The sequence below is a fragment of the Filicampus tigris genome, chromosome 4 (assembly GCF_054856515.1).
Source record: "Filicampus tigris isolate MCC_2025a chromosome 4, RoL_Ftig_1.0, whole genome shotgun sequence".
In the NCBI taxonomy this organism is placed as follows: domain Eukaryota; kingdom Metazoa; phylum Chordata; class Actinopteri; order Syngnathiformes; family Syngnathidae; genus Filicampus; species Filicampus tigris.
Genome location: NC_141220.1, coordinates 27,094,862 through 27,114,357, shown reverse-complemented (window position 1 = coordinate 27,114,357; position 19,496 = coordinate 27,094,862). Strand labels below are relative to the sequence as shown.

General features: G+C 42.1%; 1 long non-coding RNA gene across 1 annotated transcript in view; it reads right to left on the bottom strand.

Annotated features, from left to right (window-relative positions):
• Positions 1-16,350: 16,350 nt before the first annotated feature.
• Positions 16,351-19,496, bottom strand: part of LOC147149220 (uncharacterized) — a 24,832-nt gene continuing 21,686 nt past the window's right edge. Inside the window, exon 2 of the long non-coding RNA XR_015086468.1 lies at positions 16,351-17,388. This is a non-coding gene — a long non-coding RNA (uncharacterized LOC147149220). The remainder of the gene's footprint in view (positions 17,389-19,496) is intronic.

The following is a 19,496-nucleotide window of genomic DNA, read 5'->3' as shown; positions in this document are numbered from 1 at the left end:
TCATCTTATTCCATTTGCGTGCAGCATAACAGCTCAATGCTGATTCGCCATGTTTGCTTTGAGCTACAGGGCTCTCTCACACAGACATTATTTTGTGTACCCCGTCAACAGAAGGGATGGGTATATTTTTAAATGTTCCGATATTCAATCACAGTGTTAATGTTCAAACCGTTACCGTCTCTAGATATAAAAATAGTAAATATTTGTCGGGAGGACTAAAACATCAAATAGAGGCCTCCTTTTTGCTCCATTGGCAAAATAAGTCGGCAGTCAGGTTAATTGGCTGATAGATGCTATTGTTTACCTGCTGAGCTCATTTGAACTGTGTCTCAAACCAAAACAGCAGTGCCTCTAGACAGTCCATGAAAATCTTTCAAGTGTCAAACCTTACCGCATGTTCAAAACAAGTTCCCCATGCTGCATTAAAGGCGAGTTGTTTTGTTTGTTTTTTTTGCTTGGCATTAGTTGTAATATAAGTTACTATGTAAGTAACATAGTTTCCTATTATTCTGAGACACTGTCACAATAAGGTTTTCAAGGTGTTAAAAATCTAGAATGTGGAACATTTAAATCGTCATACTAAGATCCCTGGCCTGACCTGGGAATTGGGCAAAATGTTCAATTTCCTGCCATTTCGTCAGGCCGTTGCAATGTCCCTTACAGTTGAAAGAAAAAAAGCAATAATAATAACAACAACCATTTTAGGACCAGGATTGTTGAGATCCAGAAATGGCAATAAAACATCTTTTTGTAGGTGGTCTATTCTTTGACAATTTTACGATTTTGCAATATTACAGTAAATGCCACCAAATCTCAAGCTGTGCTGTAATGGCCAGTTGATTTACGCGGCTTCTGCCTTTGTATTAATTCCTAACTGCATGATAAATGTAATCATTTCTGACTGCGGCAAATGAGCACTAATCAAGGCTGACTGAATGTTGCAATCTAATTGATTTTGTTGTCCATTAATACCAACCAAAATGTGCAGCAACAGTTGGAGGACTTCATTTCGCCCATTTCGTTTTAACCTCAAATTATTTAACCTTGTTAGTGAAGCAAAAAAATCTTGCCACTGACTTATGCATGCCACTTTCACCTGATGTGAGACTACATGGCACCTCACAAAACAATGCACTTGAATAATTAACCAGGGCTATTTTTTATTGAAGCATTTTAATTCTTAAGTCTGCGTGATGAAATACATAATTCATTCCACCAACGTATCTACAATTCAAATGGAGCCATGTACGTCTTTCACCCCTCAATTTTCCCTGCGTTTGTATCCCCACAACACCTGATGCACTCCTCGGAGTCTCATTACGTTTTTATTCCTAGAAGTTTTACGTCAAAAACGCTCTGCTTCGGTGACGTAACACGCACATTTTTGCCGGGCGGTCGTCTTCGCTGCTGCGGATGCAACTCGTGCGGTTGGAGTAACCTGCATATGCAAAACAAAAGGACGCACCGAAAAAAAATCCCTCGTGCTGCAGCGTCGCCGGAGACTTCCAACGACAATGACGCAAATGGATTTGTCCCGCCAAAGAGCGAAGCTGAGCTGTGAAAAATTGATGACACACTTTCTTTGAGAGCCCCCTAATGCGGCCGAAGAATGCCTCCATGCAAGTCCTCTTTGACTTTTTTTAGTTTAATAATGTCACACTTGTTATTTACTGGCCTGAGATGCTGGGGTGTTTTTATATGACAAAAAAAAAAAATTGTAGTGCGCCAACCAAATCTAGGCTAACATCACAGCAAAACTACGGTTCTCGTTAGCAATATTAACAGAATTTTTCAGAAAAGATTTTAATAAAAATCACTTCCACAGTGCTTTACCGACTGTGAGAAAAACTATAGGATTAATACAATACATTGACTGTCGCCATTGTCTGGCACATGCCAATAAGTTGTCAAACAGAATTACCAGTAAAGTTTCGTTTTCAAACTTTGCTATCACGTGGCCCCAAAAAAACTACAATTTAGGGAAGCCCACCCGTCTAGTAGCCGATACTCAGTTCAAAATCCAACTAATTGGATTAATCCTGTAGGACAAGTCTATCTTTGAATGACTGCTTGAAATGGCTGTAAAGCAACATGGCTGACTTCCTGTATGTTTACCGGCATGGCTTCTTGAGACTTTTTCTGTCTAGCTACTCATGATAGACATGTTGACCAAAGATCATGGAAATCTCGGTTCAAGGGTTACATTTCCAAGAAATTGCCGGAGATAAACATATTTATTTAGTTATTTGTGCGGCCATATTTGTATGCCTCATAACTCCGGCCAATGAAAATGCTAGCTATGTGCACTAGACTGCTTGAATGGCAAACTGGAGAGCAGACTGTCAGAAAAATGAAGGGTGGCAAATTATTTTTTTTTTAAATCTAAAATTGTGTCTATGGAGTTGTAGCAGCATTTGTGGTTGTGTTCAAAGAAGATAAAAAGAAAAGAAAAGAATTGTAAAAATGTATCCTCTTACAGTTTCAGCTGCCTTACTCAGCCCAACCATTTTTTATTCCCTGTCAGTCATGGCAGGTAGTAGGCGACTACGTGTCGAGGCCCAACCTTTATATTCGTACTTTGTCATGCACAATGTCACAAGAATTGCGATGTGAGAATATTGAGAAAAATCAGCGATCAAGCAGGACTGCGATTGATGAAACAGCAATTAAATATGAATGAATTAACACTATTTATTAGATATATAGGGCTGCAACAATTATTCGAAACATTTGAATAATTTGATTGCAAAAGTAAAATCTTTGCCTCCAAGGCAAGGCATCCACAAGCATTTACATACACAACAGTTAACAAAATTCAAAAGCAAAGCAGAGAAAACAAAAGTCGCTTACAAAAAATTGTAGAATTGTAGTATGTTGACATGTAAACACATTCATACGAACTAATGTTACTGTAGACTCACGTTCAAATAAGATCCCACGCTGGCAAAGCAGAACAGGCTTCCACAGCAACACATCTCCAATTGTCCCATAACCAAACATAAACATCATTAGCTAATTTACTTTAGCCTACCACCGCTAGTTGGGACATTGAAAATTGCTAACAGTGAGCCAATTCACAACCGACCGCTAGCCTGAGCTCACAACAGTCAGTTCACACTTATTCATTGACCCCCACGTCACTCACCGGGCCAGGACCCACCTTTGAAGGTCACACACATTCAAAGTCACAAATACTTGAGTGTCAAACATGAGGATGGCGACCCCAAGTGGCCGAAATAATATCATCAGCTTTTGGATTGGTATTGTTGTTTATGCACATTGTACCCGCGCCCCCACCCCCGACCCCCCACCCCGCCGACTACTCAAGTAATTGAATCTAAAATTACCCGACATTAGCCCCAGCACTATTGTGACTGGAAAGAAAGAAAACAAGTGCCTTCTGGTAGATTTAAATGAGGTCCTAGTATATGTTGTTTTTCACGCCAAACACGAAAATAAGGAGTTTGGTCATTAGTAAAAGCACTAATTGCGCTCTGGAACACACGGTCAGTTTGTGTATTGAAGAGCTTCTAATTGCATGGATCCTAATGGGAGCGCTTCCTAATGGAAGCAATTATTAGAGCACAAGCGTTCATAATGTGCAGAGCCACAGCTTTATAAAGGGAACCCTGACAACCTCCAGTCTGCCAATGTTGCTGAATGCACGTGTTGTGGAAAGAAAAGAAAAGAAAAGAAAAGAAAAAGGAACAAGAGGGTGCTTGTGAATCTCCCGTTTGTCACTCGTCTCTCTCTTCTAGTTTAGGTGAGAGCCTCGTCTCTTCTCCCACCTTCAGCGTTTCCTCAAAGTCCACGTCCAAATCCCAACCAGGATAATCTCATCCCTCCACTCTGATGTACTTCCATTTATCCCAGCCTTGTACTACTGCCAGCTCAGGCCCGCGTTAGGGGAAAGGGAGAAATCGGATTTCTTGCGCTTACTCCTTGCTGTGGCTCTTCGCTAAGGTTGTAAGTCCCTCAATGTCACCCCCTCCACTTTTCACGCGGCGCCTCGGGACACAATGGCCGCTCTCGCTCGTTATCGGGGCCACTGGCTCCGGCTTCATGTCAATGAAAGCCGGAATACGATTGGGTGCAGAGCAAAGCAGAACGTGAGCTGGAAAGCAGCATCGAAAACCTTCTCATGTCCTGAAAACTGTTTGCCTTGAGGAGGCAAAAAAGAAAAAAAGAATGTATGCTGGCCTCATGAAGTCACTTGGAGCCAGACTTTGTGTGCAAAAAAATGTTCATGTCTACAAACTTTAGTCGGCCATTTATTTATACCTTTGGTATAAATAAAAAATCTGCTCAGTAGCACCTCTCAGATTTTGGGGAAATCTCAGCCTCCAAATCCAATTTCACTGCACAACATGAATTTTGGTAGGCATTTCTGTTTGGTTCTTTTCATCAAAAAAATCTAACTTCGGTATGGGTTTCAAGTGTGACTCCCCAAAACTGGATGAATGTTTTTGGTTTTTTTAAATATAGCCCCCGAATCGAGTTTCACTGAGCTACATGAATTTGGAGTAGATCCACAAACAAAGTCTCAAGACAACATACTGAAAAAGACAGAGAAAGTCTGCCATTTTGTCTTCAAGATTTTGAAAGTTTTGTGGATTTTATTTCGATATACAGTATGTTTTTTGTTTTGCTTTTTTTACACAATACTGCTAACTGTATCTGTGCAAGTGCTTTGAAGAGGTCCAGGAACCTTTGTGGGTTGCGTCTGTAATAGGATGTCAGCCATTCACCTTTAAATAGAAATGCAACTATAGTCACAACACTCTAAAAACTAAGTCGGGTTAAAAATAACAAAATGTTGGGTCAAAAATGGACCGGAGCCCAAATTTTGGGGTTGTTTTGTACAAAACTGCTGATTTTTGTGGTTTTCTGCAAAACAACCCATAAAATTGAGTCAAATTGACCCAAGTAGTGGATCAGTCCATTTCTGACCCAGAATTGTGTTATTTTTAACCCAACTCTTTTTAGAGCGAAATGCATAGCTCTCTGACTATGTCAGTCAAAACTAGAACTGGTTGCTTGCTGTGAAGAATTTTGGTGAGGATCTGAATAAAGATTGAATCGTGACCAAGCAGATCCAGCAGAATGCGCTGTATTACTGGGAGGATAAGACAGTTGGCACCGTATACGTCACATCTCTGCCATCTGCAGAACAGAGTAGAACAGAATCAACCACGTCATGTTCTTTTGTGAAAGTTGAGATTTTTTTTTTCTTTTACATTGCATCCATATTCAATTTCACTTGTCCCCGTCTGGGTCGCAGGGCAACTGAAGGACGGGACTCCGTTGTACGTTTTGACATTGATCTGCATGGGGACAATACCACATGATTGGTGGTCTTTCAATGATGACTGGAGCCCCCGCTCCATGCCACCCGAGATGCGTTCTGCGGATGGACAGAATGATGGATGAAAGGAAGGACGGACGGTCTTTGTGATTCATTTGGAAGGAAAGCAGACTAATGAGAACTTCAGCCAAATGATTTTTTTTTTATTTTTGATTGATGATGACAGACGCCTACAGCAAACTTCAACGGTGGCGGGGTAACTTGTGAGAGCGTGTCGACAAGGCGTATTGTGTCAGTCAATACCAGGCAGTGTGGCCTTTATTAGCAAAATTAACCCCCGGCCATCCATCGCCCTCAGTGGCTTTTTATAGAGCAAAATTAGATGGTGATATGTGTTTGTGGAGGAAGGACCGTAGGTGTGCAGGGGCGGGGGGGGATGTGTTCCAATGGACTAGTTCTAGTCTGTCAGAGTGAGTAGTTTATGTATGTTTACGTGTGTGCGTGTGCGAGGCACAAGCTGCCACTGACTCAGCCCGCCGATGTCAGCTGTCATGCGCATGCAGCAGCGAGCGACTGACGCGGGCGGGGCCTGGGGGCCGACGCGCGCTAACGTAACATGTAACACGCAGTCGCACACCAACGCCGCCGTGGCGGTACTTTCCGCATCGCCGCCACCGGGGTCCCGTTTTCACCCGAGTGGGGGCGAAGAAAAGTGGTTTCAAAACGTCATCCGGAAAACCCCTCAGCAGGACACTTGAAAACATCACCCCGAATCACTCACCCTTGACACTAATCACCCTACTAACCCTTCGAAATCTAACTTCGACCCTAAGCCAAAACCGCCTAGTCCGAACAACTAACGTGTAACCGAGCGACACGGAAGGATGAGTGTGATTGAATTGGACGGCCGCAAACAAATTACAGCGAGTGACTCACAAGCGCCCACCTGCTGATTGACTCTCGCACACATACCATCTCACTGCAGTGGAAAACTGAAAGCTCTGCTCTGCTTTTGTAACATTTTGAGCCTCATTCATTGACTGCACTCATGTATTTCAGGCGCAGACACTCACCACGCTAAACGTTATAGCCACAGATCATATTAAATTATAAATGTTGCTGGGTATTATTGTAAAGACCTATATAAATATAATATATTTTGTATTGGTAGCATTGTATTGAAATAATAGTTTCTTTGTTGTGAAAGATCATGCGATTCAACAAGTTATTACTTATCACATCTGGGATGTTGCGTTGCTGATTTACCCGCGATTCAAATTTCCAAAAGCAGTAAAAGGTTAGGTGCCGACAGTTTCTGCCACTCATGAAACCTAGTTGCAATACCCCGCACACTGCGTGACAGTGCAGTGGTGCCCGGTTGCATCACTTAGATTAAAACCCCAGCCCTAATCCCAAACCCTAACCCAAATCCATAAAGACATGACTAACCCGAACCACTAACCCAAACCCCATCACTAACCCAAACCTAAATCCAAATCCTACTACCCTAACTTCAACCCTAACTACCATCCCAAACCACAACCCTACTACTTCAACTAACACCTGACTTTAACCCCAACCCTAACTTTAAACTAACCATAAACCTACTAACCCTACCTTAGCAGAGAAAAGCCACTTCATTAGGTACACCAACACAAGATTTGTCTGCTTTGCAAAGACAACAATACTCAATATGTTCATTATTGCGGTTGTAGTTCCATTTTGATACGCTGCAGACAAATTACTACGATATAAAAATGTGATCTATATAACATGTTTTGTTAATGAATCCTAATCCTTTGTTTGCCATTAAATATCAGAATATTTTATCTGGTCCTTATTATTATAACAACTCAAACCTTTAACATGGAAAACCACATTTAACATACACTCATTATGTAGCTAGTATATCGCTGTCAAATCTCATCAGATCAGGTTATAATTTGTTATGCTTCTGTGGGATCATATTATATTTTGTTCCCTTGCCTCCAGAAGCAAGATCTGCATGAAACCTTATCTCCTTTTGCTAATTAAGATTCTAGATATACTCTCACCTCCAAAGTGTAAATGGTAAAGATAAAAAAAAAATAATCATTTTAAAAAAGAGCAAAAGTCAAACAAATAATGACAGTTCAAACAAACACCATACGTGAAGTCCTGTTAGACTTCCGCACACTCAGTGTTAAAAAATTAACTCAAACGCAAATGTGCGTGTGCGTGTGTGTACATCACCACAGAAGTGTGTGACAAAGTCGAGGCGCGAGTGTGGTCACAGTACGAATTAAACTCGTATTTCAAGGTACTTCTGTAGTAGATGACCATTTTGAAGGCTTTCTCATTGTCCAAAATTCGCATTTTGTTTCTCTATCCTGGTGAAAATGTGTGTCTTGTCCTGACCCCAGTAGCGACCTCTGAAATGGTTTAATATACAGCCCTCAAGGGCAGTTTCGCACAGCAACATGAATTTTGGTACTAGGCATGTCTATCATGAATAGGGTTCGGGTTACGGTTCCACAAAAAGGTCTTGCAAAGCTATGCCTGAAAACACACAGGAAGTCTGCCATTTTGGTTTGGGGTTTACATTTTAGGTTCATTTGGGTCAAAAAGTAGCATTTGCTGAAATTGTCTATTTAAAATGAAGGCCCCGACGCCAGTTTCTCCCAGCTACATCCAATTTAGTGGGCACAGCTATCATGAGTTGTCATGTCATGTCATCTTCCAAACCGCTTATCCTATATAGGGTCGCGGGGAGTTGCTGGAGCCTATCCCAGCCGTCAATGGGCGAAGGCAGACTACACCCCGAACTGGTCGCCAGCCAGTCGCAGGGCACACATAGACACTGTCACTGAGCGGGAATCGATCCCACGCTGCCCGCACACAACTCAGGCGTGTGTACCACTACACTATCAGCGGACGCTATCATGAGTTGATCCACCCAAAAAATCTCAAGCAGCCATGTCATCCCTTGATATAGTTTTGAAAACTCAGCCCCAAAAGCCAGTTTCACTTTGAATTTTGGTGGGCATGTCTATCACGAGTTGGCCCACAAAAAAAGTCTCGAGAAGCCAGCCAGTTTCACTTTGAATTTTGGTGGGCACGTCTATCACGAGTTGGCCCGCAAAAAAGTTTCGAGAAGCCACGAGAAGTCTGCCATTTTGGTTTGGAGTTGCTATTTTAGGGACATTTTGGTAAAAAAAATGACATTTGGCACGACCGCCGAAACATTTGAAAAATTCAGCCCCCAAAGCGAGTTTCACATAGCAACATGAAATGTGGTGGGCACATTTATCAGGATTCAAGCCACAAGAAAGTCTCAAGAAGTCATTCCTGAATAATCTGCTCTTTTGGTTTGAAGAACATATTGTCGTTAACTTGACACATGAGTGATTTTTTTTTGTTTGTTTTTTTTTAAACTGACTTTGCTGTTTTAGTCTTCAACAACAGAAAAGGTAGGACACCCTTATTTATAATTTAGTGGATGCGTTGGTGTCAAAGCCCCTGTAGCCTCCCGCCTGCACTCCAGTGTGTCCGTCATGGGAATACATCAGCATAAATCCATATTGCAAGCTTGTTAGTTGCACTCGGCCCACATTGTTGTGCCGCTCGTCCCGTTTGTTTTCCCCATTATTAATTACCTCAGCTTCATACGAGAGGATTTCTCATTTTCCGTGGTCATTAGAAACACATTACCGCACCGCTGACGCAACGCGACTTATTTACACTGCAACGATTCCCTCTCCCGTGCTGCCTTCGAGGCCCTGAATTGAGCCCGGGAAAGCGGGGACACGCTCAAGTCGCCCTGAGGGGCGGGGGAGGATAAACATCGGCGTCACGCCAAACAAAGCACATCATTGAGCAGCGGCGTGAAATGGCTTTCCGAGTTCGCCAATCCCGTTACACGATATGACCGTCCGCTCGCAAGTTGTTGGGTTTTTTTTTCCCATTAGTTCAGCAGCGTACAGCGCGACATCGCCTTCAACTGTTGTTCTGACCTCACCGCGCTGGTAAATACATGAGGTTAACATTGTCGGTTTACGTCGAGGGAAAGTGTATATGCGCCTGAACGTGTGTATTGTTGTGTTGCGCAGTCAGTCATGTCAGTAAAGAAAGCACAGCATCTTTTCAGTTCTGAGCTTAATGTAAAATGTTATGTTCACTTGACTCGATGCAGTGCCAAGGCCCTCTTGAAATATTGGAAAAATTCAGCCCCCAAAACCAGTTTCACTGAGAAATATGGAACTTGGTGGATGTCTGTCATTAGTAAATTCACCAAAAAGCCTCAAGAAGCAATACCACAAATACCACAAATAACACAGGAAGACTGCCATTTTGATTTTAAGAGATTTGGTAGCACCTGCTCATATATTTTGAAAATTCAGCCCCCACGGCCGATTTCATTTAATGTTTGAGCCATTTCTCAATAAATCTCAAGGGCATGTACAAGGTTATGATTTGCTTGTTGAGTGAGGTGAGGAGGTCTGGAGCCAAGTTGTGGTTGATTCGAAGTAATCCTTCCAAATGTCCAAATAATGCTTCCTAATGTCCAAATGATGCTTTCAGTTAATGCTGAACTTGAAAAACCTTATCTGACCGAGGCCTGTTTGCATGCCTAGCTTATTGTCCGTCCACACACACACACACACACCCGCACACACCCACACTCACACCCCCCCACAAACACACACACACACCTGACTTAAAGCGGCCATCTTGCTTTTAACCCTTGACCTCACCAAGGAGAGCACGCCTCTAAATGCAGTAGCCGTACCTGGCCATTGAGGGGCATACAAAACAAAAATGACCACATAAAGATCAAGACTTCAACAACAGAACAACTTCTACATTAATTTATCTCAAGGATAACAAAACGATGTACTTTCATTCCACAAACGAAAATAAGTGATTCACACGAAAATACAACTGCTTTCAGAGAAAGTGGCTCCAACATTTAGTAACATGAAATTTGGTGGGAACGTCTATCACGAGTCGACCCACAAAAAAAGTTTCAAGAAGCCATGCCAGAAAATACACTTTTGAAGCTTGCCATTCTGGTGTAAAAAGACCCGTTGTTCTAAACAATCATTTTCATGACATTTGTCTAAGCGTTTTTTTAAATTGCTTCTAATGGGTAAATATTAGACTGCTTAAATACTATTTATACTTGTACGACAATTAACTGTATTGACATGAATGAAACCATGGCCTTTATAGTTAAGAAATGTTGTATGTTGAGTTGAAACTGCAAGAACGCAAGCCTAGTATTTAATCATCTCAACAAATGTATGCGTGAACACCTGTGACAAAAAGATGCTTCTTTTGCAGGCATTTGTGTGGCAGCGAGACTACACAAAGAGTGGCATTTAATGCAACACCTCACGAGAAAATTGCAGTCTACTCTGAGAAATGACAACAAAAAAACAAAAATGGATATTGTTTCAGAAAAGAGGACAAAGCAGGAAAAAAAATCTTGAAAGTACAGTACACACTGAATTGCACTTCATTGCTGTCCTATTAGCAAATATGCACTATCACTCCAATCTACAAGGGTTGTTAGTTCTTTTATTTTCATCACAAAACAGATACAAATACGCATTTAACAGATTTTGGAGAGAGATGTGTTCTTTTTATTATTATTTTAAGCTGTTTTTTTCTGTTCCAGACCATCGAAAGCATGTAATTGCCACTAAATGTGATTCATTGAAGGACAACAGCAGGCCTTTTTTTTAAAAACCTGGTTTGCACTAGAATTCTCAAGAAAGCAGCAACAATACAAAAAGTGCAAATAAAAGTTACCCACATGCACCCTTGACACTCATCTCAACCCTGGTTTTTACATATTTAATGTTGTTTTTCACTCTGAGGAGCGTGTTTATTCCCTGCAGCATCTTACACTTGTGTAGCCTTCCTACTTTTTTTTTTGTCTAAGTAGCCTCATTCAATCAATATCCCAAGTAAAAAATGGAATTGTAGTTGATTCATTTAATAAAGTGGGACATGTTTAAGCTGGTAAGACGGCAAATTGCAACATATACAGGTTTAACTCCGGACAAAGTCAACACTGGAAAGGACATTTCTTTGCAGATGTACGGTATTTATGCAATTGGTTGTTTGGCCTTGCCGGGTCTCTTGTTGGATGCTGGATGATTGGTTCATTTTCGATGATCTCGTTCTGCTAACCTTGACTGTTTAGTCATCAAAAGCTAATTCTGCCTCGACAAGCCATGGGAGCTTAGCAGAAGCTAACAGCCATGGCTGCCTAGTCATCACAAAAAGGCCTGAAATAACTCTGGATTGTTTTAGGCAGAGGTGGGCATTTTACTAAAAAATTGTGGTCGGTTTAGGCCTTACGTCTACAGCCGGGGTACCCTTCCGTCGTCCGTTTATCCGCCATTTTGTCCAGCAGGACCAAATAGTAATAGTTCCGACTATCATTTTAAACGGGCTTCCGTTAGCTTTTCCGACTACCAACTTCGACAAACTAAAGAAAAAACTAAAAAACAAAAACAAAACAAAAAAAACAATCCTATTCTCAGATGTGGACTATTCATAGACAAGAGAGACTATTCATAGACACACATTCACAGTCATTTTTTTCACCGGTAGGTATGTCTTAATTCTACTCTCAACACATTTGTGTAGGTTGTTGTGTTGTCACCTCAATGTATCGATAAAGAAATTTAAGTCGTCTCCCATCACGACGGCCAGCTCTGTTCGTGAAAAAAAGCCAATGTTAAAAATCATGTTTACATTGGTTGTTTCGATGTGGAGGATGGAGAAAGAACAGTCGATACCTGATGCTGGCATATTGATACTGTACCGCTTTGGGCTGATGATTTGATGTGTCATTTAGGCGGTTTGATGCCTCTGAAGGGTGCGCTCAAAAGCTCCCCTTCCGCTCTCTGCTGTGTCCCAACAGCGCCTTTGTCGAATGCAATCTGTGGGCATCTCATAAGATGTTTATATGTCACCTATGCATGTTAGGATCCCTGTGTGCGTGTGTGCGCCTGTGTGCTACCTGTGTAAGCAAGAGATTGACGAGACACTGCTATTAAACATCCACAGCTCCCTCTAGCTTCTGCTATGCAAACTGTTCTAGATGCAACGTATGAGTGCGTGTGCGTGTGCGTGTGTGGGTGTGTGTGTGTGTGTTCAGCTTGATCCAGCTCCCAGTTGCCAGCACATTTATCATGATTTAAATCACTGATGGTGACCTGAAAAATGGGGAAAATCCAAGACCACAGTCTGAGAGAAAGTTTTACTATGGGAACTTTTACCAATTCTAACTACAATGAATTTAAAATAAAAACACCCATCTATCCATCTATCTATTTATCTATCTATCTAGCTAGCTAGCTAGCTAGCTAGCTAGCTAGATGCCTGTCTCACTCAGCCCCCTTCAACACTAATCACTGACGAGTCTAGTCTAATTGATTGATCAAGACATGTATCTCAATATTTTCATCCATAAAGTACAAACAACACTGCACCACAAACAATTCCCCGAATGATGTCCTGTTACAATTTTACAATGAGAAAGAGGTACAGCTGTGCATACCTTTGGTCTCAATACCCCAGCAACAATCTCACAAACAACTTGACAAGGTCAAACTCAGAAAGTACATTCAGTCGTTCTCGCAGCTTTTCTCTGCAGTTTTAAATTCCGAGAAAGGTCCGGTGTGGCTGCCGTTTGTATAAAAGATGTGCCTTTTGTTTTTTTTAAGATGTCATCTGTTCACACCTACTTGCTCCATAACCTGGCATCTGGCTGTATGGGGCAGCTGCAATGTATAATGGTCAAATAGCGCTGTGTGCAATGTGTTGGAAAGGAAGAATTTATTCAGTTTGGAGAAAGAAAAGTTGTTTTCTGCCATGACATGGAGAACTGCAGAGCTTTGAGTTTGACTCCAACCCCGATGTGCTCTATCGCTGAAAGGGGCTAAATCGACAGGCTGACCAAATGGCCTATTTATCCCAAACGCAGCCACATTTTGGACCCAATCGTGCAGAATTTATATGATTACCTGATGGAACTGAAGCAACGGCAGTGTAGTGATAGAGTGAAGACGTGCATACTCACGGTTCAACAATTGCAAAGTCGCATCATTTTCTTTTGGACCTACTACCTTCAGTTATGTTTTCGTGCTCTGGCTAAATCAAAACTGGTGTTGTGGGATTAATAAATTGATGGCGTTTGAGATGTCTTGTTTTGTTGATTTACCGTAAATTAATATTTGTTTTTTTGCTTTGGTTTGCAAACAAAAACAGATGCTAGTTTGGTGGCAGTGAATGCATCTCAACACATTTCATTACAAGCATTAATTCGGTAGAACAATTCTTCAAAAACAATGAATGACAAACTATTTTTCATGCGAAGAAAAAAAAAAAAAAAGAAAAACAACAACAACCATTCGTGAAATGAGATATTACAAGTGTGGTCACGAAATGAATTAAACATCTCAACTCATTTTTATTTCTATAGCGCTTTCACAACAGCTTCAGCTGGAACAAAGCGCTTTACAGAACACGTGAACACATCGTCATGCACGGTATCTCAAGGCTAGAGTGCTATGCTAGCGAATACTATTGATGAGCCTCATGTGAAGGTAATTTGTCTGTCTTGAATAATTTAACTAGTCAATACAATCATTTATGTTACTTCATCCAGCATCCATATATCAGCGGAGCACAAAATCTGTCTGCACTTCGATCAAATGCACCAAAATCTCCTTACACCACCTGCGGCACAACCTAGACCTGCTTTCAACTGGTCTAAGGTGTAATCTACTTCCTTTCACCAAATTGTCAGGTGCGCCAGGAGCGTGGCTCCAGCTCGCCTAAGACACAAATGAGGACAAGCGCAATGGAAAATGGATGGATGAATTCGGGGACTATGGTAATTCACAACATTAGAAAGTCCACTCGGCCACAATATTGATTCACGGGGCTATAGAATCAATCGCAACTGGAGAGTTCTGGATTCCCAAACATCCAGAACGGTCCAATTGCGATTGCCTTAAGAATGAAATGACACGGATTAATGATAATATTCACAGGCACCAATAATTGATCCAGTTGGATTTATTATAACGCTGACGCTTACGATACATCACAATGTCGATCGTTTATCCCACCCCTTGTCACTTGGTGTGTTGAGGCCAGACTTTTCTTTTGGAATTTTGATGTTCACGCTAACTAATAACATGTGTGCCAAGCTTCTTCACATTCTTGGCAAGAAAAACATTAAACCTCCTGTACCGTTCTCTCGAGCCGGCGTTGATTGCTCTCATTGACTGGATTCATTAGCTCGTCGCAGATTCTCCTCTCAGCTCAGGCCACAAGTGGGTGGAGAAGGATGAAGTACCAGCAGAAGTGCCACTTTTTTCTGGGTCAGGAAATCCAGGCTGGCATGCGGTTTGGGTTTGAACGAGCTCCTTTTGTCCTTTAAATATTTATGAAGGCCTTATAAGTCCCATGACGAGGAGATATTGTGCGGTGTCCAAACTTGTTCTTCCAAGGGCTGCATGAAGAAAAATCGAAGGGATGCAAGGGCCAGATTCTTCACCTTTAAAGTCATTTTAACTCATTCACTGCCAGACATTTTCAGACCCTCTTTCACCCTAACGTTTGAAAAAAATTGAAAAAAATATCAATAAATTCCTGGGATTGAATGGCTGGACTGTGAAAAGACAAATATATATGTCAATGGCGGTGAATGAGTCTGCTAACACAGAAACGGCAACTCATTCCTTTATCACATCTCGGATTGATTACGGAAATAATTTTGGAGTCAGCCAGTGTTCTGTTAAACGTCTCCAGTTGGCTCAAAATGCTGCTGCTGGGCCTCCTAACTGGAGCAGGATCACATAACTCCCGTTCTGGTCCCCTTACACTGACTGCCTGTGCAATTTAGAATCCATTAGCATCCCCTGCTTCTGTCGGTACCACGGTCGAACCGGAAGCTTAGAGGGAATCGAGATTTTTCTGTTGCTGGCCACAGGTCACAGCCCTGGCTGTCCACTTTTTGAAAAGTCGTCTTCAAACCCATTTTTATTCTTGGGCTTCCAACTCGGCATCGGACTCTGCACCCAGGCCGTAGTTTGGACACTTCTGGTTCCAGATTATTGTATTGCTTGTGCAATTGCATTTGTTTGCCATGGACTTGACAATACGTCCAAATTAGGATTTTTTTCATCCTTAGGCGGCGGTCAACTAGGAGACATTCCAATATACAAAGTACGTAATCTGTATTTCTAATCTGTGCTCGCGAGCAAGATTGCTCCGCGCCGCTGCGAGCGTGAGTATTAATATCAAGGGACAAGATGGCGGGTGTTTCGTGGCGGCAGATGGCGAGTTTTGCTTCAGTCCAAGTCTCAGCTGTTGCCTCACATTCGGCAGTTGTCAGATGAGGAGGAAAAGAACACAACTTCTGTCTCTCACTTTCTTTGCGGATTCTTCTTCTCCTCCACGTGGCGCTCAGGAGATCTCACGTGGTCCAGCCGTCCGTTTGCTATGCTAAGAAGTCTAACCCAGCTGACTTGGGAAGATCGCAGGGCAGGCGTGTCGACCACGAGGTCACCCAGCTGGCCTCGCCGCGCGAGGCAAACATGAGCGGCGTTCGGCGTGTCTTGAGCGTGATGCCTGCCACAAAAGTGGTGTTGCAAATACATCAGAGGCGGATAGTTGCTATAGAAACACATTCCCCTCAGCCACTCTGGCTGCTGACAGCATCTTACATTTAATCTATATCGTGCACAATACTTCAAAAAACGCAGTATAATGCAATATTGATATTGATCGGTTTTTTTAAATAATTAAGGTGAATGCATCTTGAAATTGCTGAGCCATTAATCAATTTTCATGACTTTTAATTGCTTTTGTGACTATATTTTTTTTTTTTTTTTACTTTGGAATATGAATTCATTGAAAACCAGGAAAGGATTTGAGCAATGATCAATAGAAAATCCTTCAAAAATCCTTTGTTGGCTTGCTCTGCAAATTTGCAGTAAACTTTTCCCGGTTAACACAAAAGTAGCATATCATATTAGTATGTTTAAATTATTTATTTATTTTAATAACACATTTCCACGGAATAAATGTATTGCATCAGGGTCTAGGCATTATTTATTTTAATTATGGAGTCTGGCAAAGAAACAAATGGCCAGTGGCAGTGAAAATTTATATGAACTAATGCTCAATGGAGGAATACAATTTTACTTTCACCACTATTATTGACCCGAATGTCAGACTTAAAAGCCTGCACCAGTAAACTCTGGGTACGAGGTCTGGCTCTGTTAAAGCGGAAATCAACCCAAACATATTTTTTTCAAGAATATGTACCCAGCCGGCCCACTAGTCGAAACACGGCATTCTGCTTAATTAATTATTGCGTTTGTGGAATAAGAGTTAATCCAAACCAGACACGGGTCAGCTTCACAAAACAGGTGAGCCGTGATTGGTCGTTACCTGAGCCCTGAGACACTGTGATGTCATTTTCAGTCGACTGGTCTTGTTTGAAATTCAGTGGGGGCTCAACTTGACTTGCTCTGTTTTCGCCACAGTACCTTGCGACTTGCCCGGAACTTGAAAGGATGACACAACTCCTGCGGGCGGCATTATTCTGCTCGATATAAAGCAACGATATCGATTAGTCGAGTGTTGAACTTTTCTGTCCTTTACCGCTAAATAGAAAACGAGATATGCTGGCAAAATAACTTGAGCGCGGCGACTCAATACCGCCGACTTCATCTGCTGCCCCGCCGACGCCATGGGAACGGCTAATCAGGTTTTGGCCGGCTATTGTCTCGGAACCGCGGCTGCCTGCCTGCCTGGTAATTGGAAATGAGTGAGTGCCTGTCGCATGCGGGATCTCGCTCAGGTGAGCCAGAGAGACAGAAGATGATAGAGCGATGCCGGACAGGTTTGTGTGTGTGAGTCGATGTGCGCGCATCCGTCCAGTAGACTTGTCAAGGGATCGGTTGCAGGCGTTCGATGCTACCCGTGAGACTTTTCCATCCCCGGAGTGTTCCTCTGTCGTGATGGCGATCGCTGTCTGGTTGTCTCGAGAGACCTCTGCTCTGTCACTTCTTGCCAACCAAGACACACACACACACACACACGCACACACGTCGTCACACACGTATCGCATTCCTCAAAGAGAATCCTACTGTCCAAGGTTACAATTTCACAGTGTATATCAATGTCATACTTTTAATGAAGTAGAATTAAGAGTCATGCTATTAGGAAAGGCGAGGTCTCCAGATTTAGTAAAAGGGGACATATGATGGAAAATTAGACAATGTAATTGCTCTTGTAGACAAATAGTGAGGTCCCTGGAGCGACAACCCATCCATAAAGTGTGAAATGAAACAAGCAAGATTGGTGTCTCCCCCCCACCGCCAGGCAAAAGGTAAGCAGAGCTGCGTGTTAAGTTTTTTGGGGGGGATGCACGTATTGGTGCCACATACATACAGTGTAGTGCATGAACAGCATCCATGAGTGATTTAAAAAAAATATATCATTATTATTTTGTCTTTAAAGGCTCTCCATTTTCCTCACTAAAAACTTGGGGGGGGGGGGGGGGGGGCGGATGAGTGCCAACATCCCGACACTCTCGCCGGTTCATTTTCCGGCACAGCAGGTGACCAGTCTTTAGACACGGAACAAAAAGATCTTTTCTGATGGGACTGAGGGTCCTTTGACATTCGGCATCTTTTTATCCCACTCCACTCGGTGGCCAAATTCTGTGAATTTTTAAATTTGGAAACTTTCCATAGATTGTCATTTTACAAAATGTTGTCATCAGCGGCCGAGGTACCCGGCCGTCACTCGTCAGTCTGTCATTTTTCATGACGAACCGAATTGTAATTGTCAGTTCGGTCAATCCGCCAGTCGGTTAAGTCCGTCAGTTAGTCCGTCAGAAGTCCATCGGTCCTTCTGTCCATTCTCCCACCTTCCACCCCTTATAAAACGTAAGCAAAACGGGCGTCCATCGGCCATATTCCGTCAGACTGACGGACCGGTCTGAGGGAATACCCGACTCTGGAAATGGCGGTCTATTAAATCCAGCCTACACAAGCAAAGCCCTCATTACTGCGACCAGTACTTATTTAAAAGTCAACACTCAAATGTGCGTATAATTTAGAGCTAAGTCAGTACAGCTTGCCGGAGGGGACTTTATATGACGGCCTTGGCAAAGGTATGTGCTCTGGGGGCGCTCTACTGAATTACACGAGCATCTTTTCACCCCTCCATCCCACTTGACTCTCCCTCCTCCATCCTCCTCCAGCTGTCACTTCTGCCGACCGGTCTCATCGGACGGGCCTTCCGGTCCACTTTTAATTGACTCGCCGTGACATGCGACTGAGGCGAAGGGAGTAGTCCACTTTCGGCCCGGTCGATATGTACCCGCGTGGAGCCCTTCCAATTCCAACTGGCCTCCGCAGAGTCAACAATGAGCGGCTGCCAGGTGTGCCAAGTAAACAAATGGCTTTGCTAGGGGTAAAAATGATCCTCTCCATATTTTCTACTCAGACTTTCATGAATTGATTCGAAATAGAAAAAAAACAAACATATTTTGCCCAGGGTCATCCAGAGTTGATTTAACATAAGATTTACATTGTTGAGTTCACAATAGGGCAACGCCTAGTTGTTAGCACATCTGCCTCACAGTTGTGAGGTTCAAATCTTAGCTCCTGAGCGCCTGTCTGGAGTTTTTGAGGTGAGTGTGTTTTAGTTGTTTAGTTGTTTTATGTGTGAGACACTGTTTTTTTTTTTTTTTTTATCATTATAGTTTGTTTTTATTTCATTTTGACTTTTGATTTTTCAAGCGGCCTTTAGTTTTATTTAGTTTTTAGAGCAGGTTTGTTCATTTTTATTAGTTAAAAATGTTTCAAAAATGCTTTGCTTTGTTTTAGTTCTTATTAGTTTTAGTATCGATTTTAGTTTTTTTTAACTATCCTTTTTTTATTGAGTATTTTTTACATAATACAAACAATGTCTCATATGTTTGTATACAAACACAGAGAAAAAAAACGTTTTTTTTTTTCTCTCGATACTCAAGTGCAAGATTAAAAAAAAATAAAAAAGAGGGCAGTGAGTATTGTCTAATAAAGTAAAGTAAACTCTAAAACTAAATTCTCAAAAGACTGTTTGTCCCTTCTTCTGTACGGTCGCACAGCAATACCAAAAAAAA